The sequence below is a fragment of the Mus musculus genome, chromosome 16 (genome assembly GCF_000001635.26).
Source record: "Mus musculus strain C57BL/6J chromosome 16, GRCm38.p6 C57BL/6J".
NCBI classification, from domain to species: Eukaryota; Metazoa; Chordata; class Mammalia; order Rodentia; family Muridae; genus Mus; species Mus musculus.
This window is the reverse complement of record NC_000082.6, coordinates 78,220,368-78,244,726: the sequence shown is the minus strand read 5'-3', so window position 1 is coordinate 78,244,726 and position 24,359 is coordinate 78,220,368. Positions and strand designations below refer to the sequence as shown.

Sequence of the window (24,359 nt, the reverse complement as noted above, 5' to 3'; positions counted from 1 at the left end):
TCAGGGAAATGCAAATCAAAACAACCCTGAGATTCCACCTCACACCAGTCAGAATGGCTAAGATCAAAAATTCAGGTGACAGCAGATGCTGGCGTGGATGTGGAGAAAGAGGAACACTCCTCCATTGTTGGTGGGATTGCAGGCTTGTACAACCACTCTGGAAATCAGTCTGGCGGTTCCTCAGAAAATTGGACATAGTACTACCGGAGGATCCAGCAATACCTCTCCTGGGCATATATCCAGAAGATGCCCCAACTGGTAAGAAGGACACATGCTCCACTATGTTCATAGCAGCCTTATTTATAATAGCCAGAAGCTGGAAAGAACCCAGATGCCCCTCAACAGAGGAATGGATACAGAAAATGTGGTACATTTACACAATGGAGTACTACTCAGCTATTAAAAAGAATGAATTTATGAAATTCCTAGCCAAATGGATGGACCTGGAGGGCATCATCCTGAGTGAGGTAACCCAATCACAAAGGAACTCACACAATATGTACTCACTGATAAGTGGATATTAGCCCAAAACCTAGGATACCCAAGATATAAGATACAATTTGCTAAACACATGAAACTCAAGAAAAATGAAGACTGAAGTGTGGACACTATGCCCCTCCTTAGAAGTGGGAACAAAACACCCTTGGAAGGAGTTACAGAGACAAAGTTTGGAGCTGAGATGAAAGGATGGTCCATGTAGAGACTTCCATATCCAGGGATCCACCCCATAATCAGCATCCAAACGCTGACACCATTGCATACACTAGCAAGATTTTATCGAAAGGACCCAGATGTAGCTGTCTCTTGTGAGACTATGCCGGGGCCTAGCAAACACAGAAGTGGATGCTCACAGTCAGCTAATGGATGGATCACAGGGCTCCCAATGGAGGAGCTAGAGAAAGTAGCCAAGGAGCTAAAGGGATCTGCAACCCTATAGGCAGAACAACATTATGAACTAACCAGTACCCCGGAGCTCTTGACTCTAGCTGCATATGTATCAAAAGATGGCCTAGTCGGCCATCACTGGAAAGAGCGGCCCATTGGACAGGCAAACTTTACATGCCCCAGTACAGGGGAACGCCAGGGCCAAAAAGGGGGAGTGGGTGGGTAGGGGATTGGGGGTGGGTGGGTATGGGGGACTTTTGGTATAGCATTGGAAATGTAAATGAGCTAAATACCTAATAAAAAATGGAAAAAAAAAAGATAATGCCAGAGTAAAAAGAAATAAAAGTAAGAAAGGAGTTGAGTGCAGCAGAGAAAACACAAGCAGAAAACACCCCAAACCCATCCATGCAAATACGGTTCTGGAGGCCATTAGGTTTCTCCAGTGAGGAGTGGTTGAGTGGTTAACGTGTAGAATTGTCTTTGGCTGTAGAAGTTAGAATCTGTTCTGATCCTTCTCATCCAGCATCAGAAGTTGAGATGCTGTCATTCTCTACACAGAAACTTAGATCCTGGATAGAGCAGCAAATCCAAGCAGCTCATGGCCAGGGCACTAATCACATAACAGCGAGCCTTGCCTGGAGAGTAGTCACCAATGTTCTGGGGTAGGACTTGGCTTGCCCATTTGGTGACAACCATGCTGTGGACCCATTTTTATTCTCTGGGCCAGACAAAAAGGATTGCACCACATTTTAAGGCCAGAGGAGAAAAAAAATTCCTTCAGTTATCCACTTGATCTCAAAAACGAAATATTTCAAATTGCAGAGTTAAACAACCCTGTCCAACATAAACAAAAGCTTAAATGATTAAGCGTTTGATTGTCAAGGGACTAATTTATTATAATACTTTTGCTAAGTGGTAACAACAAGCTATTTTCTTGGAGTAGACCTAACCTGGGGTTTTGCCAAAGAAGAAAGAAATCCACTCCTTTGTAAACATTTGGTTTGCCTTCTGGGAGCTCTGCTTGGGCGGGATACATTGTATTCAGTTTCAACTCTCTTGTGTAGTAACTTTGGTACTTTGAGACAAAGAATTTAACCTTTCTGAGATTCAGGTCATCCCTTTGTAAAGTGGGAGTGATAATATGTCACTGAGTACTGCTGGGTATGATTTAATGATTCAATGACAAATTGTGAATGAAGGCCTTTATGAGTTGCTAGATGTGGTGCTGATGTGGAATCCAGCACCACACCTGTTTTCTTGGAGCAGAGTCTCATCCTGTGGCATGGTGGGAAGGAGATAAGGTCTCACCTAAGCTCTATTCACGTTTAATCAGGCCTGTGAGTCTGGACCAGAGATAAAGAAGAGGACCTTGAACTGGCAGTCCCGTTACCTTTTCAATAGGAAGAAAACTGAAATTCCAGGAAAAAAAAATTCAAGAGTTCTCTCCCATGAGGGAAGAGTCTCTGTGTCTAAATGTCAGGGAAAGCCACTAAGTATAAAGGCATTTCTCACATCTGAATCTTTATCTAGACCTGTATTTTCTTATACTTTGACCATAGTGACCTGTGCTTATTGAAGTCTAAAATATGGGGCTAGTCAAACTGAGGTAATGAGGTAACGGTGATAAGATACCTTTCTAGAATGTGTGTGGTCCTGGGTGAACTTCATCGTATATCCTCTCCCTAAACACACACACACACACAGAGAGAGAGAGAGAGAGAGAGAGAGAGAGAGAGAGAGAGAGAGAGAGAGAGAGAGAACAATAGTCACTATAATCTCTGTCTATGTAAAAGTAAAATAAGTTGTTAGGCTTTCTTACAGAGAGTCAAGTAATAATAGTATTTGGGATCCATTTGATTGTATAAAAGATATTGCTGAAGTAATTTAATGCTTCTTTTGACTTTTTCAAATAGAGTTAGTTTAAAATCTATAATTTTACATTTTGTTACATTTTGTATTTCTTTTCTCTTTCTCTCTTAACTTTTTGTTGGTTCTTTGTGAATTTCATATCATAACCCCAATCCCACTCATCTCCCCCTCCCCTTGTACCTGTCTTCTACCCTTACACCTTGTGTCACAGTGTATCCCACAGTGTACCCTTTTTATCTACACTTCTTTGCTTGCAAATGTTTGTTGTAATGACTCGTTGGTCGGTAGGAGCGAGACCTTTGGCTTCTGCTACTCTACCAATACTGGAACCTCACTGGGACTCCTCTTGGATATCTTCTTGTTGCCCCGTGTCATGGAGATCCTGTAGTTTTGGATCTGTAGGACACGCCCCTTCGTGGACTCCAGCAGTTCATCAGCGTGGTACATATTAGGATTTGCCAATTCAGAGCCCTGAATCTGGGCCCAAGAGATATGAGCTGGTCAGCTTCCTGGCTCTCCTGCTGCTACATTCTGGAACTGGGTCACCAGGAACCCACCCCAGTCCCCAACTCAAGAGTTAGCTCTACCCTGCTGCTTAGGTGAGATGCTTGGTCTGTTCTCTAAGCTACAGCTGATGAGGGATGGGAACAGCTCTCTTGCTCTTATGACTCCGGGGCCATTTCCCACCTGCCACAGACGTTGTGGGGCAAGGGGGTGGGGGAAGGCGTCTCTCCTTTGTTCATGCCCTCCTCCCAACCCCCCCGGAGGTGAGTGGCACTGCAAGCTTTCTCACACTCTCCAACAGGCTGGCTCACCTGCCACTCTGGTACTGTGCAGACTGCTGTCCTGAGTACTGCTGCTGGCAGGGGACAGGGGCAGCTCTCCTGGCTCTCTTGCTCCCAGGGCCAGCTCTCCCACAATGCCCAGGCAAGGAGTAGGGTCAATTCTTCGCAGTCCTCAGACAACGATGACCACTTGGCCTTTGGTGGTAGGTAACAGACTCCTTCTGCTGCAGGGCCACGGACCCAGATGCTATTCCCATGGTGGCACAGGCCAGAACCCTGCCATGGTCCCTGGTGGCATCACTGGCTACTCACATCAGGCTATTCCTCAATACTTTACAGTCTCCAGTTCTGCCTCTCCTCACTGTGCCTACATCCGTCCGTTTCTTTTTCTCTTCCACTTTACCACTTACATGTTCCTCTTAGTGGCACAGGGATCTATCTCTGAGTGTCTGGGATCATCTCAGAAGTGGTCTCAGGAATGCTATGTGCCTGTGCATTACCGCACTAGGCAGGGGTTATTTCGGACAAGGGCTGTTTCCCCAGGCCTGAGTGATGCTAGACTGGTGCTTATCCCAGCTTAGCTCCTGTTCCAGGCCTCATGGCACTGGTGGTCTGGTGGTCATCTTGGGCTAGCTCCCTACCCTGACCTGCAGGAGTGGCCCCATGTGAGGGTCGTCTGTTTCCGGTTTACTCCTGCCAAGGTCCCCATAGTTCCAGGTGTGGTTTTTCTAGTCTCCATCTTGCTTTTCTTCCTGGTAATCAGGCTCAAGTCTTTTTTTTTTTTTTTCCCCCCCAAGGGAGTGTCAGGCTACACCCAGTCAGGTGTTCACGGGTCAGAACACTGAGCAAAGGTGTAGCCTCTCTCCTCTCTGCCACCTGCAGACACACATGTGACAGAATACTCACACCTGCAATGCTTCTACGGGCATCATTTTGTTTCTTTTTTTTTTTTTTTAAACAAACAAAAAACACCCCCCCCCCCAACAAAAACAAAAATATCAGAGTCTTGCTCTGTTGGCCTGACTGGCCTGGAGCTAACAGAGATCTGCTTCTGCCTCCTTAGAGCTAGGATTCCAGGTTTGGGCCGTTGCACTTAGCTAATATTTTGTATTTCTACAGCACAACAGCATTTGAGTTGTCAGGAAAGATCTGAGTCCTCATATGGCCTCTGTGTCTTATGGTTTCAGCCATGTCGTGTGAGCAGAGCTCATGGTTTCTCTGCATGAAGCCCTGGCTTTATGTCCAACAGCAAGCCAAGAGACACGCCATATTGACTTCTGTGAAAACCTTCTCATTTGGGGGAGTAGGGGATGAATGTGGGAAAAATATATCCACATGTGAAAGTGTCACAGTGAAACCCATTATGCATAATCAATACATAGACATAATACATAATAAAAAAATACCCTCTCAAGTGAAGTGGTTTCCAAACCAATGGGATTTGTGACATTTTCCTAATGCCCCACTGAACTTTTCACTCTATTACCCTCCTTTGTCCCTCTCGAATTAGAGATAGGACTCTTTCAAAGGCAAACAGAATCAGACTTAGGTTAAGGAATAGAGGCTGTAGAGACAAACCATGACTAGCCTTCGCTAGGGATAAGGTAGGTATAGCATTGAGTCCAGACCAGTGGTTCTCAGCCTTCCTAACCCTCTCTGCATGCTGTGGTGACCTCCAACCTTCGTTGCTACTTCATAACTAATTTTGCTGCTGGTATGAATCGTGTTATAATGTAAATATCTGATGTGCAGGCTATCTAATATGCCACCCCCCAAAGGCTTCCCACTGTCCTTTTAGGAATGTGAATACCCCTAATCTGTGACTGCCTACAGTCCACCTTGGTCTAAAACATTAAAAATATGCCAGAGCCGGGCGTGGTGGCGCACGCCTTTAATCCCAGCACTCGGGAGGCAGAGGCAGGCGGATTTCTGAGTTCGAGGCCAGCCTGGTCTACAAAGTGAGTTCCAGGACAGCCAGGGCTATACAGAGAAACCCTGTCTCGAAAAACAAACAAACAAACAAACAAACAAACAAACAAACAAAAAAGCCAGAAATAATTTAAAAAAACACTCCAGAAATTAATTTCAGAACATTTAATTTGTTTATTCTTTTTATTTTTAAACAAGGTATTATGTAGTACAGGTAGGCCTTGAACTCACTAGAAAGGCAAGGATGGCTTTGAACTCAGAATCCTCCCACTCGGGATTGCAAGAATTCCAGGTGTGCACCGCGGTCCCAGGCTAAAACACTTACTAATTTTTAATTGCTTTACAAAAGCACCTTTTGAGTGGACAAATTCTTCCCTGATGAGGTCCTAGCTAAGCAAACACACGACTAAAACAAAATCTTCACTCGCTTTTGTCATCTCCTGAGCAACAAACTAAAAAGCCCGTGTGCAGTTCGAGAATAAACACCAGAAAAGCGCAAAAAATCAACCCTGGACGCCAAAGATCCAGAATGAACGCTCAGCAGGGAGGTGGTCGGGTGGAGCAGTGAACGCTCAGCAGGCTGCAGCCCCGCAAATTCCCAGAGTCCCAGTAGCCTCTGCCAATCTGAACCGAGGGCTGGGGGCTGGGCTGGGCTGGCTGCAGGGATCAAAGAGAAACAGGGGGAAACAGGCCCGGGACTGTCTGCTCTCTGAGCAAAGATAATAGCATCCTCGCTGTGGCGAGAATGAACACACAGAGCAAGGTTTAAAAACACAATGAGCTCAGAGCTGGTCGGATTCCTTTATCCCACGCCTCAAACTCATCAGGCTTGTCCTCAATTCAGAATCACTCTAATATTGAGTTACAGGGTGAGAGAAATAAAAGGGCAAACCACGGAGTGTTTTTCAGAGCGCAGGGGTTGCCACGTCTTCATATGAAGGAGTCGATTTAGTGGGCTGAGGGTCGCGTTTAAAACCCGGGGGAGAAAAGGGAAGTGAGGAAGGCAGGCAGGCAGGCAGGCAGGTGACATGCTTATCGTGGGGATAAGCCTTACTCGTGAAGTCTTGCTGTGTGTGTGTGTGTGTGTGTGTGTGTGTGTGTGTGTGTGTGTGTGTGTGTGTGTGTGTGTTTGGTATCTTATTGTGAGCATCAGTGAAAACTGAGGTACTCTCTCCAGGTTTTCCGTCTTAGGAGACAAGGCTTTCAGAAACAGGACTTCATCAGCTCCTCTGTTACCGCCCAAGGACGACGTTCCTTCCTCCTTCGCTGCTTCACGTGATAATAAGGATCCCGGTGTGGTGGGGCTTCGCCTCAACGAAACAATTCTTAAAAAAAAAAAAAAAGGTTCCAGAGTCGCACTGCTCTCTCTCGGAAACTGTCTGTCAGAAACAATGAGGAGCCTCCCTCCAGGACCTCTAATTAACGAGAGGGGGAGGGGAGGGGAAGAAGGAGAGGGCGGGGCGGGGGGGGGGGGAAGAGAATAGAAGAGAGAGAAGAGAATAGAGAAGAGAGAAGGATAATAGCATACCTCAGATGCAAAAGTGGCCACTTGGCCACTGTTCTTTAGTGATCCAGACTCTGGAGAAGTCTGCATGGACGCCGGGGAGGGGGTGGGGGATGGGACGAGTAGATTCGTGAACAGCCTTTCTCTTCTTACGCCCCCCCCCCGCCCCCCGCTTTTGCTTTTTCTCTTACAGTTTGAGTCCAATTAGGCTTTATAACTCGTTTTCTGATTTCCAAAGCAGATGGGTGACCAGGCAAAGGGCAGAAACAACGTAAAAGATTTTTGGCTAAAGGTGAAAGACAGCTTCTCCCACTCACCATATTTAACTACTAGTGTGTGGGCGACCTGATCTCTGCATCTCAAGGAATTGAGAATAAAACTAAAACTCGCCAGATACAGGGGGATCTTCACAGTAGATGGTTTTGTGTTTCGCGAAGTCTGGAAGGAAAGGGGGGAGGGGTTTCCTTAAGGACATTCTGGTAAAAGGTAACAATCGAAGGCAAATCTCTTCCCTGCCCTACGCATAAGAAAAATTATCTAAGGGTTTGCTGCTATCTAAGGGTGACCACTAAAAACAAAACAAAAAAAAGGCGTTTCAAAATGAGTAAGCTTACTTATCACCCCAAGAAATCAGAGTGAAGCATTGGAAACCTAAACCCTAGGAAATCCTGCGGTTCAGATAACGTGACCAGGGCGACAGTCATATTGCTTTCAGGCAGCCTGGCTTAACCTCGAGGGAAACCTTTCCTTGGAGTTCAGCTCAAAGAGGCAGACGTCATGTGCACAGAGCACTTGCAAATCTGGTGCCACGCTAGCTAAATTAGCTGAATCAGCACATTATCGTGGAAGGCGGGGTACTTTCTCGCCCTTCTGTGGGACATTGATCCCGGAACGCTGCTGAAAGTCTGGCTGCTGCTGAAAGGATCACCTCTATCTAATTACTATCTTAGGAGCTCAGTTTCTCCAGAGGAGGAAATGTGTGCCACTTTCCCACCTCAAAGCTGCTGCCGCAAAGCAGTGTGGAAGCACACACACTGGATCTGGGTGGGACATTGTTGCTGAAGGATCTCAGTTTCTGAGTCTTGCTTGGTCCTTGGCTCACCAAGCCCATCTCTGGTTCACGGTAAAGGCTTGGGGATTTGCCATCATCTTTAGACACAGATGACCTTTTCATTTTCTCCTGAGACAGAGTCCCATATAGTACAGGTTAGCATCAAAGTTGCTCTGCAGACGAGGGTGACCTTTGCACTTTGATTCTTCTGCTTTTGTGCACTACAGGGGTGCACCACCACACGAAGGAGATCGAACACAGGGACTCATATATGTCAAGTTAATCAAGCCAGGTAAGTTACTCCTGTAGCCTTTTCTTTCCCATACCTCCTAATGCATTCTCTCTCTCTCTCTCTCTCTCTCTCTCTCTCTCTCATCTCTTTTCTCTCTTCTCTCTTCTCTCCTCTCTTCTTCCTCTCTCTCTCCTCTCTTCTTCCTCTCTCTCCCTCTTCTCTCTTCTTCCTCTCTCTCTTCTTCCTGTCTCTGTCTCTGTCTCTGTCTCTGTCTCTGTCTCTCTCTCTCTCCCTCTCTCTCTCAGACAGAGTCTCACTATGTAGCCCTAGCTGATCTTGGCATTGAACACAGAGATTCACCTTCCTCTGCCTCCAGAGTACCGTGGTGAAAGGCTTATACCATCACGTTCAGCCCCTCAGATTCCTAATTCTAAACCTGCAAAATGAATCTTTTATGGTAGAGTGTTGGTTAGTTTTTGTCACACATGACACCAGATAGAGTCACCTGGGAAGAGGGAACTGAAATTGAGGAATTGGCTACAACAGATTGGCAAACCTGTAGGGGCATTTTCTTGATTAATGGTTGATGTGGGAGGGCCTAGCTCACTGTGGGCAGTTCACTCCCTAGGCAGGTGTTCCTGGATTGCATAAGAAAGCAAGCTGAACAAGCTTTGAAAAGCAAGCCAGTAAACACCACTCCTCTATGGCCTCTGCTTCAGTTCCCACCTCCATGTTTCTTCTTTGGTTTCTACCCTTCCTTCCCTCGATAATGGTGATACAGTAAGTGCAAACAAAATAACTTCCTTGCTCCCCCGTAGTTGCTTTTGCTCAGCATTTTATCACAAACAGACATCACACTAGAATGGATGTGGGTTTCAGTTTTTCAGAAAGCTGAGTATGAAGCTTCTGGCACAATGGTAGTGTGTCTGAGCTTTGAAAGTGAACGATGACGCTGAGAAACAGTCTAGCTACTATTTTCTTGTACTCATAGCATAACATCAACACCAGCTTCACTCATGTCTTTTAATGTGCCCTTTCTTCTCCCTCTCCCCCCTCCTTTCCTCCCTTCCTCCTTCCCCGAATCCCTCTCTTCTCCTCCTTTTCTTCTTCACCCAATATCTCTGAATGTCTGCAGTATGCCGAACTTTTCATTAGCACAGCCCCTTCTCCGCAACTCAGTTAATAAAAATAAATATAAAGATTAAAGCCAGTTGTTATTATAACATTGTATGAAAGAGCTACACAGAGCCAGGCCGTAGCAGGGCAGGAGGAGCTTTTGGGAGAGGTCAGAGGTGAGTGTTTCAGGGTGTGTGGGAGTAAGCCACACATGAAGAAAGCATTAAGAACCCTGCAGACTGAGGACCACAGGAGGAGGGCTGGAAGGAGAAAAGTGATGAACAGCAAGGGACAGATTGAGACGAAGCGGTCCTTCTGCTGTGTGCCTCTTTTGGAAGGTTTGACTTCTATAGGGGTCAATAACATGTTTTCATAGTTATTGGATATTATGTTTATTATGGTGTGGGTATCCTCGGGAGTATCATGTGTGTAGGAATGTGGGCACACATATGCCACATTGCATGTGTAGAGGTCACAGGCTGACTTCAGGAGTCAGTTTTCTCCTGCTACTGTGGGTACCAGGAATTCAGACCAGGACCCCAGGCTAGCCCAGCAGGTGCTTTTCTACACTGAGTAGCCATTCTGGCCCTTTTCTAGGGATTTTAACAGCAGAATGAGATTTGCATGTTTTTTGGTTATGCAGCACAACATAAAAAGAAATTTAATTTCTGTGTGTTTGTTTTCTAACTCAAAGAGTAGAATCATGACATTTGTTTTGGATGGAAGCTGTCTTGTACCAACAGCAGGATTTTTTTTTTACTTAAAAATTTTTATTAGATATTTTCTTTAATTACATTTCAAATGTTATCCCCTTTCCTAGTTTCTCCTCTGAAAATCCCCTATCCCCTCCTCTTTCCCCTGCTCCCCAGCCCACCCACTCCCATTCCTGGTCCTGGCATTCCCCTATACTGGGGCACAGAGCCTTCACAGGACCAAGGGCCTCTCCTCCCATTGATGACCGACTAGGTCATCCTCTGCTACACATATAGCTAGAGCCACAAGTTCCACCATGTATTTTCTCTGATTGGTTGTATAGTTCCAAGGAGCTCTGGGTATACTGGTTAGTTCATATTGATGTTCCTCCTATGGGGCTTCAGTTCCCTTCAGCTCCCTGGGATTTCTCCGGCTCCTTCATTGGGGACCTTGTGGTCTGTCCAATGGATGACTGTGAGCATCCACTTCTGTATTTGCCAGGCACTGGCAGAGTCTCACAGGAGACAGCTATATCAGGCTACTGTCAACAGATCTTGTTGACATCTGCCATAGTGTCTGGGTTTGGTGGTTGTTTATGGGGTGGATCCCCAAGTGGGGCAGTCTCTCTGGATGGTCATTCCTTCAGGCTCTGCTCCGAACTTTGTCTCCAACAGCAGAATTCTTTGTTTGCTTGCTTGCTTTGTTTGTTTGTTTGTTTGTTTGTTTGTTTTTGAGACAGGGTTTCTTCGTGTAGCTCTGACTGTCCTGGAATTTGCTTTGTAAGGGAGGCTAGCCTGGAACTCACCGATATCCACCTGCCTCTGCCTTCTGAATGCTGGGGGTAAAAGTGTGTGGTGCCACACCCATCACGGCAGCAGTATCTTAATTCTCTTCTTTCTGAGCCTTGTCTGGGGTACCACAGCCAGGCAATTGTGAATTTACATAGATTCGTGGTCTCCAATGGCAAATTTGAAAGTGGGTTACCTTAAAATAATCTTGAAATCTAAAGATACTGTTTTATAAAAAGAGATGAAAGAAAAACGTTTGTCCTTAGTTCTATTAAAAATGAAAGTTATAATTTGATTTAGTATGACAGGGACAGTAGCTAAGACACAGCGTGCGTAATGTTCAGAAGAAAAAGTTTCTCTGGAGTAGTTGGTACTTAAGGCAATGTAGCACTATAGAAAGACTCTAAATTGGCTCATTAATATCAAACAGCTTCCTTTTCCTGACTGCTGCCTGTGGTCTGCTTTGGACAAGAGGTAGATGGTTCACTTAAGAAATCCTTTGCTTTTGAATTTCATGTGACCATTCAGTCCATGCTTCGGAATTCTGCTGTGTCATCCTTTCAGGTTTCTTTTTTTTTTTTTTTTTTTTTTTTTTTTTAACCGATAACCACATCTACTGTTTATTGATGAGGTCATTGTGCAGGTTGTATATCAGAATTATCCTGTGTTCTCTTATAGCTAAGAGAAGAAAGGTGACTGCCTGGGTGCATTCTTAAGAGGCAAAACTAACTCCATTTCTTGTAATCCCACTTACAAAGCCTTTATCCTTATGATTTAAAACATTATGATCCAGTGCCTGTCTCCTCATATTAATACCTGGAGTTTGAATTTTAAATATGAAACGTGGAGGTACAAAATACAAAATCATTTGGTGTATAACTTATACCCATGGCTCCAGGAGTCCATCTCCTCACTTGCAAACTGTATCCATTCTACCCTAACAACCACAGAGCTGACAACTCCTTCCAGCACCACCTTTCTGACTTGTAAAGTGAAACAAGCTATATACTTTCAAATATAGTGCCTTGCTTTCAACAGACACTGTCATCTCAAGTGGAAAGCATATGAAAGAGTGGGAGAATCCCAAGAAAGCACAAAAATCAACAAAGTGAGTTCCATGAGATTGTCAAGTTCCAAAAGCAGTCCTGCTTGACCTTTCTCAGAGAGTCTCTGCTGTCCCTCCCAGACAGCAGGCTGCTTTCTTGAGTCACTGAGATGGCAACACTGCCAGGCACAGCACTCCCTGTGGTTCCTGCTGTGGCTATACCCAGCCATCAGTTTTCCATAGTGCTGGAGATTAAGCTCCCAGTGAGCTATAGGGTTTTATTCTCCAGTTCTCACAGTTCCTCTGTTTTGATTCCATCTTGAAATGGAAGCTCCTCCATGTCTTCTTCCCCATATCCTAGAAGCAGCATGATCAGCCAATGATCACAATAGCAGACCCTGAGAGGGGAAGTGAGGCAAGAACCCTTTCAGGTTTCTTGACTCAGCTGCAGATGGGCAGGCCAGTGCCACGTGACCACTCAGCAAGACTGAACTAGATCACCGGATGCAGGTGTTTTTTATAGCCACAGGTTTTCTAGGTCTATATATGAATTAAGAGAAGCCATACAAGTTTTGCTCAGAAATTCCCAAGGGTGCCTGCATGGGAAAAGTACAGTCTCAAGCAATATCTATATTCTGGTTTCTATGACTAGGATTCATTGACCACAAGAGAAAGACAATAAGAGCTGTAACATCTGCATGCCACTATCAAGCTTATGTGGAGGTAGAGCTATAAACTCGGGTGGAGACAAAAAGAACTGGGTTATATACAAGCTGCGTGTTTATTAGGAAATAGGAAGTCCAGATAGTCTCTAAGAACTCCTTGCAAACATTATTTAAGATGTTATTTAAAAAGAGTGTGGTGGTGTGGATGAGCATGGCTCCCGTCAAGGTTTATATATTTGAATGCTTGGTCCCCGCTGCTTGAACTGTTTTGGAAAGCATTAGCAGGTATGGTCCTGTTGAGGGAGGTGTATCATTGGTTAAAGACCTCAAAGCTTTAAAAGTCTCTGTTTCTAATTAGGTCTCTGCCTCCTGCTGTGGATCAAGATGCAGGCTGTCAGCCTCTGCTTCAGTGCCATGCCTTCCTGCCTGCTGCCATACTCCCCACTGTAATGCTCATGAACTCTTAATCTTCTAGAACCATGAACCCTTCATAAGTTGTCTTGGTCATGGTGTCTTGTCGTAGCAATACAAATGTAACTAAGACAGAAGGCTGGAGAGATGGTTCAGAGACTAAGAGTGTATATTGCACTACAGAGGACTGGCATTGGGTTCCCAGCATCCATGTGCAGCTATAGCCACCTGTAACTCAACTCCAGGGAGTCTGATGCCCTCTTCTGGCTTCCGTAGCCACTGCACTCAAGTGCACAGACACTAATTACACACAACAATTAAAATCTTTAAAAAGAAGCATACTAAGCCGGTCGTGGAGGCGCACTCCTTTAATCCCAGCACTTGAGAGGCAGAGGCAGGAGGATTTCTGAGTTTGAGGCCAACCTGGTCTACAAAGTGAGTTCCAGGATAGCCAGGACTATAGAGAGAAACCCTGTCTCAAAAAATAAAACAAAACAGAACAAACCCAAAACAAAACAAAAACAAAAACAAAACCCCCCAAAAAAGCATACTATCAATTTCACTTATTTTTGGTGACTGGATTTACAGTTTTCAGTGTAGATAGAGACCGTTGTTAACCACTGAATTCAGGATACTGGTTCAATCTACTACTACCTTAGCCTTTTCTTTGCTTTCTTGTCCTACATAGTCTTAAGTCCTTACCATCTTGTCCGTTACTTTTCTCATCCCCGTGACCAGATACGAGAAGCAACTTAAGGGAAGAGGAATGGCCTTTGGCTCATGGTTTGAGGGGATACAGTTAACCATGGCTCGTGGTGACTGGAGTAAGTTGTGTCTATTTGTTATATTTTAGTGGACCAGGAAACAAAGCTTTAGTGGGAAGTGGAGCTGGGTGACAATAAACGTCAATCTGTAAAAATTAAAATAATTTACAGAGAATACATGTTGTGAACATGGGATCATGCCGCATGTAACTGGCTTCCTGCACTCAGTGCAAGGGTTTCAAGGTTCATGTCATTACCCCTGGCATCTGTAGCTTGCTGCCTTTGCTACACAGTGCATCTGAGCATGTAGTGCACACGTTGCTAAGCCGGCCATCCCTGACATCTGAGGAGATTCCAGCTTCTGGAAATTATGAACACGGTTGCTACGTGTCAGGTAACTCATCACAAAAGTAGAGCACAATGTTTTCACAGTGAAGAAGTGATCAAGCTTCGTCTCACTAATAATGGGATAAACCAACATCCTGAGCCCTCCAGCTGGGTTGTGCTAAGAAAGACACAATGTTACTCCTGTACTGTTCTTGCTCAAATGCATAACCTGTCAAAAAGCATGAGGAAATGATCAGACAAACCCAAGACAGGAGCATTCTATTAACCAAGTGACCGCTTCTCTATAAATAAGAAAATGCCATGGAAGACAAACACAGAAGAGGGAACTGTTCTGGACTGAAAACAAACAAGTCAAAATAATAATAATAAAGAAAAGGCCTTAAAGCCATGTGGCATAAGAGGCACTCAAAGGCAGTGTGAACGAACTTACATGGAATAGACTCTGTTCCCCAGGGCAGAAAGAAGGAAATGCTCTTTGGAAAGCAGTCTTGTATCAGTGCTAATCTTCTGGATTTCAAGAAATGTGGTTGTGTAAGAGAATATAAGATAACATGTTTTTTTATTTTTAGAAAGTTAGTGCTTCGGCATTTAGAGAGATCTGTAAACTATTTTCAAGAATGGAAAAGAAAGGAAGGGAGATTAGAAAGATTAAAAAAGAAATGGTCAAGTTCCATGTAGAAGGAGCAGTTCATTCTTGCAACTCCCAAAGCAAAACAGAAGGGGAAAAAACAAAACAAAACAAAACAAAAAAAAAACAATGTTCTCTGGAGACGATTGCAGTTGTGGACATTTTAAGATTTATTTAAACATTTAAAAGATAACATTGATGATTGTTACCGACAAACGTTTTCCAAAGCATTCTTTAAATTACACAACCATTGGGAAAACACCAGAAACTCAGTTTTAGAGAGCTGTACAGATGGGTGCTGATTAAAACATGTGAGTCTACAAGTAAACACTTTGTTTTGTCATGATTTATGATTCAGGTAAATTTGGTTTCTAAAGTGTTCATTTCAAATGCTTGAGAAATATGCCCTTTCTAGGATTAATTTTGCCTTTGAAATATAATTTATGGATGGAAATGTTTCATAGATTTTTCAAATACTATAAACTATTTTGCTTATATTCCCATTTCTCTATTCATGTCTCTCTCTCTCTCTATATATATATATATATATACACACACACACACACACACACACACACACACACATATATATATATATATACATATATATATATATCACATATACCCAATATAGATACTGTACATATGTGTTTTAATGTAAATTTGTCTTGTAAAAGGAGGCAAAATACTACCAAGTAGCATAAGGAAAGCGATTACTGGGAGAAGCAATCAAGCCCTCCCCTCTACACGTCAGAAGTGAACTTCTCATAAGTGGTGCTTTTAAGCATTAGCCAGATCTTTGTGTAACTAGGGCTGTACTCCTGCGAGTTATCAGCCCCCATATAATACTTGTTCATATGCTCACAAAGAAACACCCTATGAAAAAAATCTTATCTCTTTTTAAGTCATTTTCCTGGAATCCGGAGAAGTCATATGTACAAATACTAATTTTAAAGTTAGTTTTCATGTCTTATTCTTTCTCATTATTTTTCTTATCACTTATATTTGACAATGTGATAGAAAAGGCTGGAGATGGATGGACACAGAGTTCAGGTCCCTACTGACCATGCCATGCTGGGCAGACCCTGAAAGAGCATAGAGGCAGGGCTTAAAGAATTTGAAGTCACAGAACCACAACCACAAACTCATGATCACTCTTTTCTCAAGAACTTGTTTCCAAAACAGCTATCAATGGGTCGCCCTGAGTGGGGAGAGATATCTGAGGCTAATCAAAGGGTGAGGCAACTGGTTTGTTTTCTTGGAAGTAAGGTTATACCAGTAAAGGGTGTGCCACATCTGGCAAGGGTGATCCTGATGTGATGGAGAGGTAGATAGGGCTTCTAACAGGGGAGATTTCCATATGTAGGTGGACAGGAAAATCTAGAGGGTGAGCATCAACTCTCAGGTGATGGGACTTAAATTACCAACTTCACACATGTGTATAAAGCTCTCAATTGGGCTGGAGAGATGGCTCAGTGGTTAAGAGCACCGACTGCCCTTCCCAAGGTCCTGAGTTCAAATCCCAGTAAACACATGGTGACTCACAACCATCCATAATGAGATCTGACTCCCTCTTCTGGTGCATCTGAAGACAACTACAGTGTACTTAGATATAATAATAAATCTTTAAAAGAAAAAAAAAGCTCTCAATCTTCTATCCTCTTAACATGGACCTTTAAAATCAGAAAAGATCAGTATATCAGCAAGGGGCAGCCAGGAGGGGGAAGTATTGGATGGTGACTCAGGTGATGGTGATGATGTAAGCATGCTATGTTGCAGGCTGGATGTAAGGTGGAATCCGTGCCGAGGATGCAAGAAGGGTGTCACTAAGATAGACAGAAGTAGGATGTAGGAGAGAAAGAGAAGAAATGAGGTCAGAGAAGCCAATGGGAAGACGGTGGAAAGACATCCGAGAGAGGAGGGACTGGTCTGAGGAAAAATGGATACAAATTCCTGTCTCAACCTGTGATGGTTTATGTGTGCTTGGCCCGGGAAGTGGCACGATTTGGAGGTGTTGCCTTGTTGCAGTAGGTGTGTCACTCTGGGCGTGGGCTTTAAGACCCTATGCCTAGCTGCCAGGAAGCAGTATTCTGCTAGCAGCCTTCAGATGAAGATGTAGAACTCAGGTCCTCCTGCACCATACCTGCCTGAATGCTTGCCAATGTTCCTGCCTGGATGATAATGGACTGAACCTCTGAAGGCCAGCCCCAATTAAATATAGTCCTTATAAGAGTTGCTTTGGTCATGGTGTCTGTTTACAGCAGTAAAAGTCTAAGACACACAACCCATGCTTCTTCCTAAAGTAACATGGGACTTAAATTACCAACTTCACACATGTGTATAAAGCTCTCAATTGGGCTGGAGAGATGGCTCAGTGGTTAAGAGCACCGACTGCCCTTCCCAAGGTCCTGAGTTCAAATCCCAGTAAACACATGGTGACTCACAACCATCCATAATGAGATCTGACTCCCTCTTCTGGTGCATCTGAAGACAACTACAGTGTACTTAGATATAATAATAAATCTTTAAAAGAAAAAAAAAGCTCTCAATCTTCTATCCTCTTAACATGGACCTTTAAAATCAGAAAAGATCAGTATATCAGCAAGGGGCCAGGAGGGGGAAGTATTGGATGGTGACTCAGGGATTTTGATAAAGTAGAAAGTTAGGAAGACACCAAAGTCAATGCAAGACTTTCAGTACAAGTCAGTGTTAGAGTTTGATTGTTGGTGTTTCTATTTATTTTTGAGATTCCTTACTTGACTAAAACACCAGGCAGAACTAGTGAGAGATTTAAATACAGTTTATAAATACATTTTATTGGGAATCTGTCAAATCTAAATCCTGTCTGAAAATATGGTATGCTGGTACCATATTTTGGTTTTTAAAACACCAAGAAGAAAGAACATTATTATTAAAAAACAAAAAACAAAATGAAACAAATAAACAAACAACAACAACAACAACAAACCCTTGCTTGCTTTCTTCCTTCCTTGAATGTCCCTTGTCACCCCAGTCTTCTTTATAAAAATTAGTTTTTCAACTTCTCTTGCATGCCATTGACACAGAGCCATAAAGACTTGTTAAAATACAGAATTTCATTTAGTCTAAATTCCTAAAAAAGGGTTCTTAAAGGATTCATGCTTTGAAATTGAACTCCATCAAAAATATTTAGAATTAGAACTTATACATTTAACCCTAGAAGTGGAGGAAACCTAAGGCGATTCAGAGTCACTGTAGGAAGCGGGTTTCTCTGAGGGTGACCCCTGTGGAAGGAGCACGGAAGGAAGCAGAAACACAGAGACCTGAATTCTTAACTCTGAGTGGAGCTGGCATTCCTAAGATACTTCTGAGTGCTTTACTACTATTATTTTATGTGTAGCATTAAAAAAAATGGCCTTCCTCACAAGGCCTGACTACCTAAGAACCCCTTTTAAGCAGGACTCTCAACAAACTTCAAATCTCCCTTGCTTCTTATTTTTTGGGGGACAAAGCGATGCAAATGCAAAGCATCCTTTCTTTCTGCCAGGGGCCCAGCCTGCATGCTGGCTCCCATGACTCGGAACCTGAACGGAAAATGAAGAAATAAACCCACGAAGGTGCACCTCATGAGCCTGTGTTGTTGAGTTCTTATTTAAAAAAACCGAGATTGTCAGATGAACCCCAGGCTTTCACACTGACATCTAGATGCTATAAACTGGTGACACTGAAATCAAAGGATGGAAAGTCAGCTAGAGCCAGCTGATGGTCCTCTTTGGGAAGTGTCTTCTAACAGAGATGATATGACAATGGCAACTCATTTGTCTCCGTTAGCAGAAAAGCTATTAGGAAAGAGTAGTGAAAACAAGCCGCAATGGCCCAAGATACATGCATGGTGGGAGTAAAGGTGTTTTTTTTTTTCTTTCTCACACAAGGTCTCTATATCCTAGGCTGGCTTCAGGACCCTCTGCAGCTGATGATGATCATCCACAAGCCTTAACCATCATGCCTAGTTTATTTGGTGCTGGAGTTCGACGAACCCAGGGCTTCATACATAGTAGGCAGGTGCTCTACCAGCTGAGCTATATCTTCAACACAAATGTGTTTTCTCACAGACTGACAAATTATAATTAGGACTCTTCATTTTCTGCTTAAGTCTCACGTACAACCCAAACCTGTTCTTGTGTGAAATGGAATATGTAATTATCATAGAACTAAGGACGTCACAGAGTACCCTCAAGTGAATAGATAACTTATGTGCATAGTTGTTGGGTTATGAGTCTTTCTCAAAGGAGTCCACGGTAGAGTCTACTTCTTTCCATGCATTTTCATCTTGGTTTATGCCTTAGTCAGGGTTTCTATTCCTACACAGACCTCATGACCAAGAAGCAAACTGGGGAGGAAAGGGTTTATTCTGCCTATACTTCCACACTGCTGTTCATCACCAAAGGACTTCAGGACTGGAACTCAAGCAAGTCAGGAAACAGGAGGTGATGCAGAGGCCATGGAGAGATGTTACTTACTGGCTTTCTTTATCTTTCTTTCTTTCTTTCTTTCTTTCTTTCTTTCTTTCTTTCTTTCTTTCTTTCTTTCTTTCTTCCTTCCTTCCTTCCTTCCTTCCTTCCTTCCTTCCTTCCTTCTTTCTTTCTTTCTTTCTTTCTTTCTTTCTTTCTTTCTTTCTTTCTTTCTTTCTTTCTTTCTTATAGAAGCCAGGACTACCAGCCCAGGGATGGCACCACTCACAATGATCTGGGCCCTCCATCCATGATCACTAATTGAGAAAATGCCTTACAGCAGTATCTCATGGAGGCATTTCCTCGAGGGAGGATCTTTTCTCTGTGATAACTCCGGCTTGTGTGAAGTTGACACACAAAAGCAGCCAGTACAGTTTACATGTGAAAATGTACTTGAGATTTTCTTTTCTGTAGTATAAATTCATATCATCGTATCCCATCTATTTTAAAGAGTTCTAGAAGGAATCATGCTTGCTGTTTTGGAGATACACTTTAGGGAGTGTGTGTAAGAGGAAAAGCTGGGCATTTGGTGAATCTACATAGAAGATAAACTGTCTGACACTGTTGGTAACCATGGCTAAGGTGACCCCACCACATTGCCATTTTGTATTATCCTTAGGGTCTGTGTGTGACACATCAAAGACTCTTCCTTAAAATCCACAATGCTGTGATCCATTTGAAGTCATCGCCCCCTTTCTTGAGTACTGGAGATAGAGTGTTCTGTCTGGTGAGAAAAGAACACTCACTGTACATGAGCAAATATCAGAATCAACTGACAGCATAGTTTCCCATCGTGGCACAGCTGCGTACACCCCATTGTAGGGAATCTTACAAATGGAACTGATTGACCGTAAAATGTGTCTATTTTCCATTTAAGTTTTCGTTTGATGCTTCACTGAGGCACGTTAGTTACTGATGTTTCCCCTGGTCAGCCCTCCAGGGCGATCTTTAGGTCTTGTTAAACCAAAGAATGTACCGTGCACAAGATAAGGCCTCTAAGGGAGAAGTTTTATTCGCATCAGCTGTTTTGCACATTGCTTAAACTGGAGATGTGCATAGTTCCTTGAAGAGAGCAGCGTTAGTCAGATGCTGGGGGTGACAGTGGGAAATAGAACCTCTCCTGACATGTGCTCGATAGAAACCCTACTGTTGAGACAGGCAGAACCTTAGCATCACATCTAAAGGCTTCATATCTCAGCTAAGTCCCAAAGATGCAAATACTCACCACATGACCTTGAAGTCAACCTTCAAATCAGATAGCTCCTTTTACAGAATGAGCACAATGTGAATATCTCAAGGAATTATTTTCTAATATAAGATGCTCAATCAAGATTCGGTCACAAGCATGTGCATAAGTCTGAATGAATTGTGATGACATCAGTGATGATGATGATGGTGGTGGTGATGGTGATGATACAATTCTAATTGAAGTGTCCTTTTATCGGCTGTCTGCCCTTCAATTACTATTTTCTTTAAGTGAAAGATGAAGGTAATAGTATTCCCTGGCTGGCTTGTTTTGAGAGTTAGAAATGATATGTCCAAAGTAGACACAGTTTTTTTTTAATCCATCATAAACGCTTAATAATGTGTTGTTCTTGTTATTTTTTCTTTTTTTACACTCCCTGTTATTTAAGTAATAGGCTTGAGCGTCAGGAAAGCCGTGTGTCTTAGTTAGGATTTCAATTGCGGTGAAGAGACATCATGACCAAGGCAACTCTTAGAAAAGACATTTAAGTGCGGCTGGCTTACAGGGTCAGAGATTCAGTCCTTTATCATGAAGGCGGGAAGCGTGGCAGCTTCTGGGCAGGCATGGTTCAGGAGCAGCTGAAGGTTCTACATCTTGATCTCACTGCAGCCAGGAGAAGACTGACTCATGAGAATCTAGGAGGAAGGTCTCAAAGCCCAGCTCCAAAGTGACACACTTCCTCCAAACAAGACCCCCACCTCCTAATAGTGACAATCCCAGGGCCAAGTATATTCAAATCACCATACTGTGCTTCCTAGAGAAATCAACCCCTTGTGATATAATGAATTTACGTACCAATTTTAACTGATATGTGCTTCCTCAAATGAGATTAGATTTCTTGGTCTAAAGCTCCTATTCCACTTCTCTCAAGGATAACTCCCTCAACAATAACTTAAAAAATAAAAAAGCCAAACACCAAACCAAGATTCTCTACAATGGGAAAAATTTATCTGAAGCATTTTGAAAAAGACAATAAAATTACCCAATTAATGACAATATGTACTGTCAAAAAAGGCAACAAGAATTAGAACTAGGGGGTATAAGGGGCACTTATTTCCTCTGAACTTGACATTTTGAGTGTCTTATTGGTGTATCAGTCTAGGAACGATGGTGGTTGTTCAAGAAACATTTTAAGAACCTATTAACTAGTTCGTGTCTCTAGCTGTATATGTAGCAGAAGATGGCCTAGTCGGCCATCATTGGGAAGAGAAGCCCTTTGGTCTTGCAAACTTTATATGCACCAGTACAGGGGAACACCAGGGCCAAGAAGTGGGAGTGGGTGGGTAGGGGAGTGGGTAGGGGAGGGTATAAGGGACTTTTGGGATAGCATTTGAAATGTAAATGAGGAAAATACCTAATTAAAAAATATATAAAAAACAAATCCAGAAATAAAATAATAATAATAATTTAACCATGAGGATTTGCTTCTTATGGATGAACCAATAAAAATGATTTTTGTTTGTTTTTCATTTTAAAAAAGAACCTATTAACTATCTAGTCTACCCACAAAAAATAGCAGATTCTTCATTCAGTTACCAGTTGGATCCACTTTAAATCATCTGTTAGTGACAACATCTTCTTCCTAGTTGAGAAAGGACAAGCTGATATTGCAGAGCTCGAAACAGGAGGAAAAAATGGTGGCTTGCCTTGAGTGCTGAAGTGCTCTGAATGAGCAAGGAGAGATAAGGTGACATCATAGAGCAAAAATGAGTCACAAAGTCCCCTTATCTCTCCTTGCTCATTCAGAGCATGTCACCACCCATGGCTAAAACTCCCCCAATAGAAAAATACCTACTGTTGGGCTTGGACCACTTTGTTTTAACCACACTTGGTTCTTTTAAATAAGATTTGCTAACCAGTTAATAAAGGCTACACTCCCTTTCATGGTGGTGAGGTATCTTTACCAACAGGTTTATGAGATGTCAATTTTTTTCTCTGTCTTTTGCTGAGTTTCCCAAAACGAGATCAGTATGACTTTGGAGTGGAGGTGGTAACCCCAAGAAACACAAATAAGGAACTTATTATCAATGTGACCTTCATTGTGAGTAGCTGGGTCTTGATTTTACTACCAACAGGAGACTCTGGAGAACTCTGCCCAAGGTTATCCACTTGAGAGAAGACAGATATCTGTCCAGTCTCCCATCATCCACTGGTCAAATGATCTCACATGAAATATTAATATTTTCACCTTTGAAATCTGTCCATGCATTAGAATATCTGGACAAGTTCCCATAGGCATCTCCCACATCTAGGATGGAGAAGCCCAGGGCAGAAAGCAAAAGATTCACAATATAGCTAAGACATGACTGGTAACCATAGCAACAACTGGAACAAGAAGATTCATTCTAAGGGGAATAGAGCAGAATTGGGAGGAGACTTTGATGTTTTTTTTTTTTAAACAGTACCATTACAATAAATTTTGATTAAAGCTATAAGCTGTTAATAAATGTTATCACCTCAATTTCAATCTCCGAAGTATATGCTGATAAGAGATGCAGTTCCCTCAAAGCTCACTATGTATTTTCTACGGTTCTCATAGCATATACTGCATCACACAGCTTTGGAATTCTATATCTTAGATATGCATTTTTAAAATGCTTAGTAGCCTAGAAACATTGAGAGATGGACTATACTTTAAAAATTACAGATTTTCTCCTCTCCCTCTAAAGCGACATTAAAGTACTCAGGGGAGAAAGAAGAAAATAAACAATTTACGGGGTCTGATAAATCTGGTCTACTGAATGGAAACTGTATTGAATATGTAGTAGGCTCCCAGCAATTAGCAGATAATAATTAATGCTTTGAAATTCTCTCCAGTTGTAGAGAAATATGGCAAGCGCTGGAACAAACCTGAAAACAGGACAGGATTCAATTAACTTTTGCTCCAAGAAAGGGAAGGACTAGTTTTAGAATCTAAAATACAAACTGTTCATACCTCTGACGTTTCAACACTCATTGCATAGTAAAAGGGGTGTGTACTAAAGGTGTGTCTGTGTTTCAGTCAGAGGGATTGAAGGTGTGAACTATGGGAGTGTCTGTATTCCACCTGGATCACACAGACCTAGGTCTTTGGATGTCATCCCTTGCCAAAATTCCTCTATGAAAGAAGAAAGATTTGGGAACCTGCCATAGGTCCTGACAGTAACCTTGCTTGTTGATCATTATGTTATGTCATTTTATATGTGTATTTATATATACGGGGCATTTTATTATGAACATTCCTATGTATCATCCTAGCTATAAGCATTACATTCCACAATCAAGACGTTTATAAAAAGAGTAAGTTCGTGTGGGGGAGCACAGGGAGATGGCTCAGTGGATGAAGTGCTTACCATATGAGGACAGACCTATGTTTGAATCTCAGCATCCATGCAAAGCTAGCATAGCACTTATAATGTCACCACTTAAAGAAGCAGAGAAAGCTTGCTACGAGGGGCAGACTATTGAATGGGTATGCTCCACGTTCATTAAGAATTCTTTTCTCAATTAATTAAGATGAAGAGCAACTGGGGAAGATACCAGTACTGACCTAGGGCTTCTATACATACCCATGTATGTATGTATGCACCAGCATGCCTACGTGTGTGTACACAAACAGAAGAAACAATAACCGAGAGATTTTGCTACTTTACATAATGTGAAGGCTAGCGAGAAGTAGTTGACCATTCCATACTATGATGTTACTGCTTTCTTGGACAACTTCCACTATTGCTTGCATCAGTTCAGGTCTTCAAAAATGAACACCAGGATGACCTTAAGCATGCAAGAGAGTTATTTTTAAAATTAGAGAATGGGAGGGATCTAGAAGAGATAGAACGAGGCTTCAGACCACAATGCAGTTCTGCGTGCCACAAGTCCACAACGTGTAAAGACCTTGAACACAGCAATGCGAACAAATAAGAAGCACAGA

General features: G+C 42.8%; 2 long non-coding RNA genes and 1 other non-coding gene across 5 annotated transcripts; 1 reads left to right on the top strand and 2 right to left on the bottom strand.

Annotated features, from left to right (window-relative positions):
• Nucleotides 1-4,338: 4,338 nt before the first annotated feature.
• On the bottom strand, nt 4,339-4,469 carry Gm25916. The gene has a single exon (XR_003952016.1). It is a non-coding gene; the product is annotated as a small nucleolar RNA SNORA17 (small nucleolar RNA).
• Nucleotides 4,470-5,784: 1,315 nt separating this feature from the next.
• On the bottom strand, nt 5,785-22,103 carry Gm31613. 3 transcript variants are annotated; one of them, XR_003951892.1, is made up of 4 exons: nt 21,986-22,103; nt 7,164-7,410; nt 6,997-7,056; nt 5,785-6,793 (listed from the first exon to the last, which is right to left on the bottom strand). It is a non-coding gene; the product is annotated as a predicted gene, 31613 (long non-coding RNA). The 3 variants fall into 3 exon arrangements; XR_384991.2 differs by having other exon boundaries at nt 6,997-7,410; XR_876181.2 differs by lacking the exon at nt 21,986-22,103 and having other exon boundaries at nt 6,997-7,734.
• Nucleotides 7,735-15,041, top strand: Gm41477. The gene is made up of 2 exons (XR_876182.2): nt 7,735-8,315; nt 13,712-15,041. It is a non-coding gene; the product is annotated as a predicted gene, 41477 (long non-coding RNA).
• Nucleotides 22,104-24,359: the final 2,256 nt, after the last annotated feature.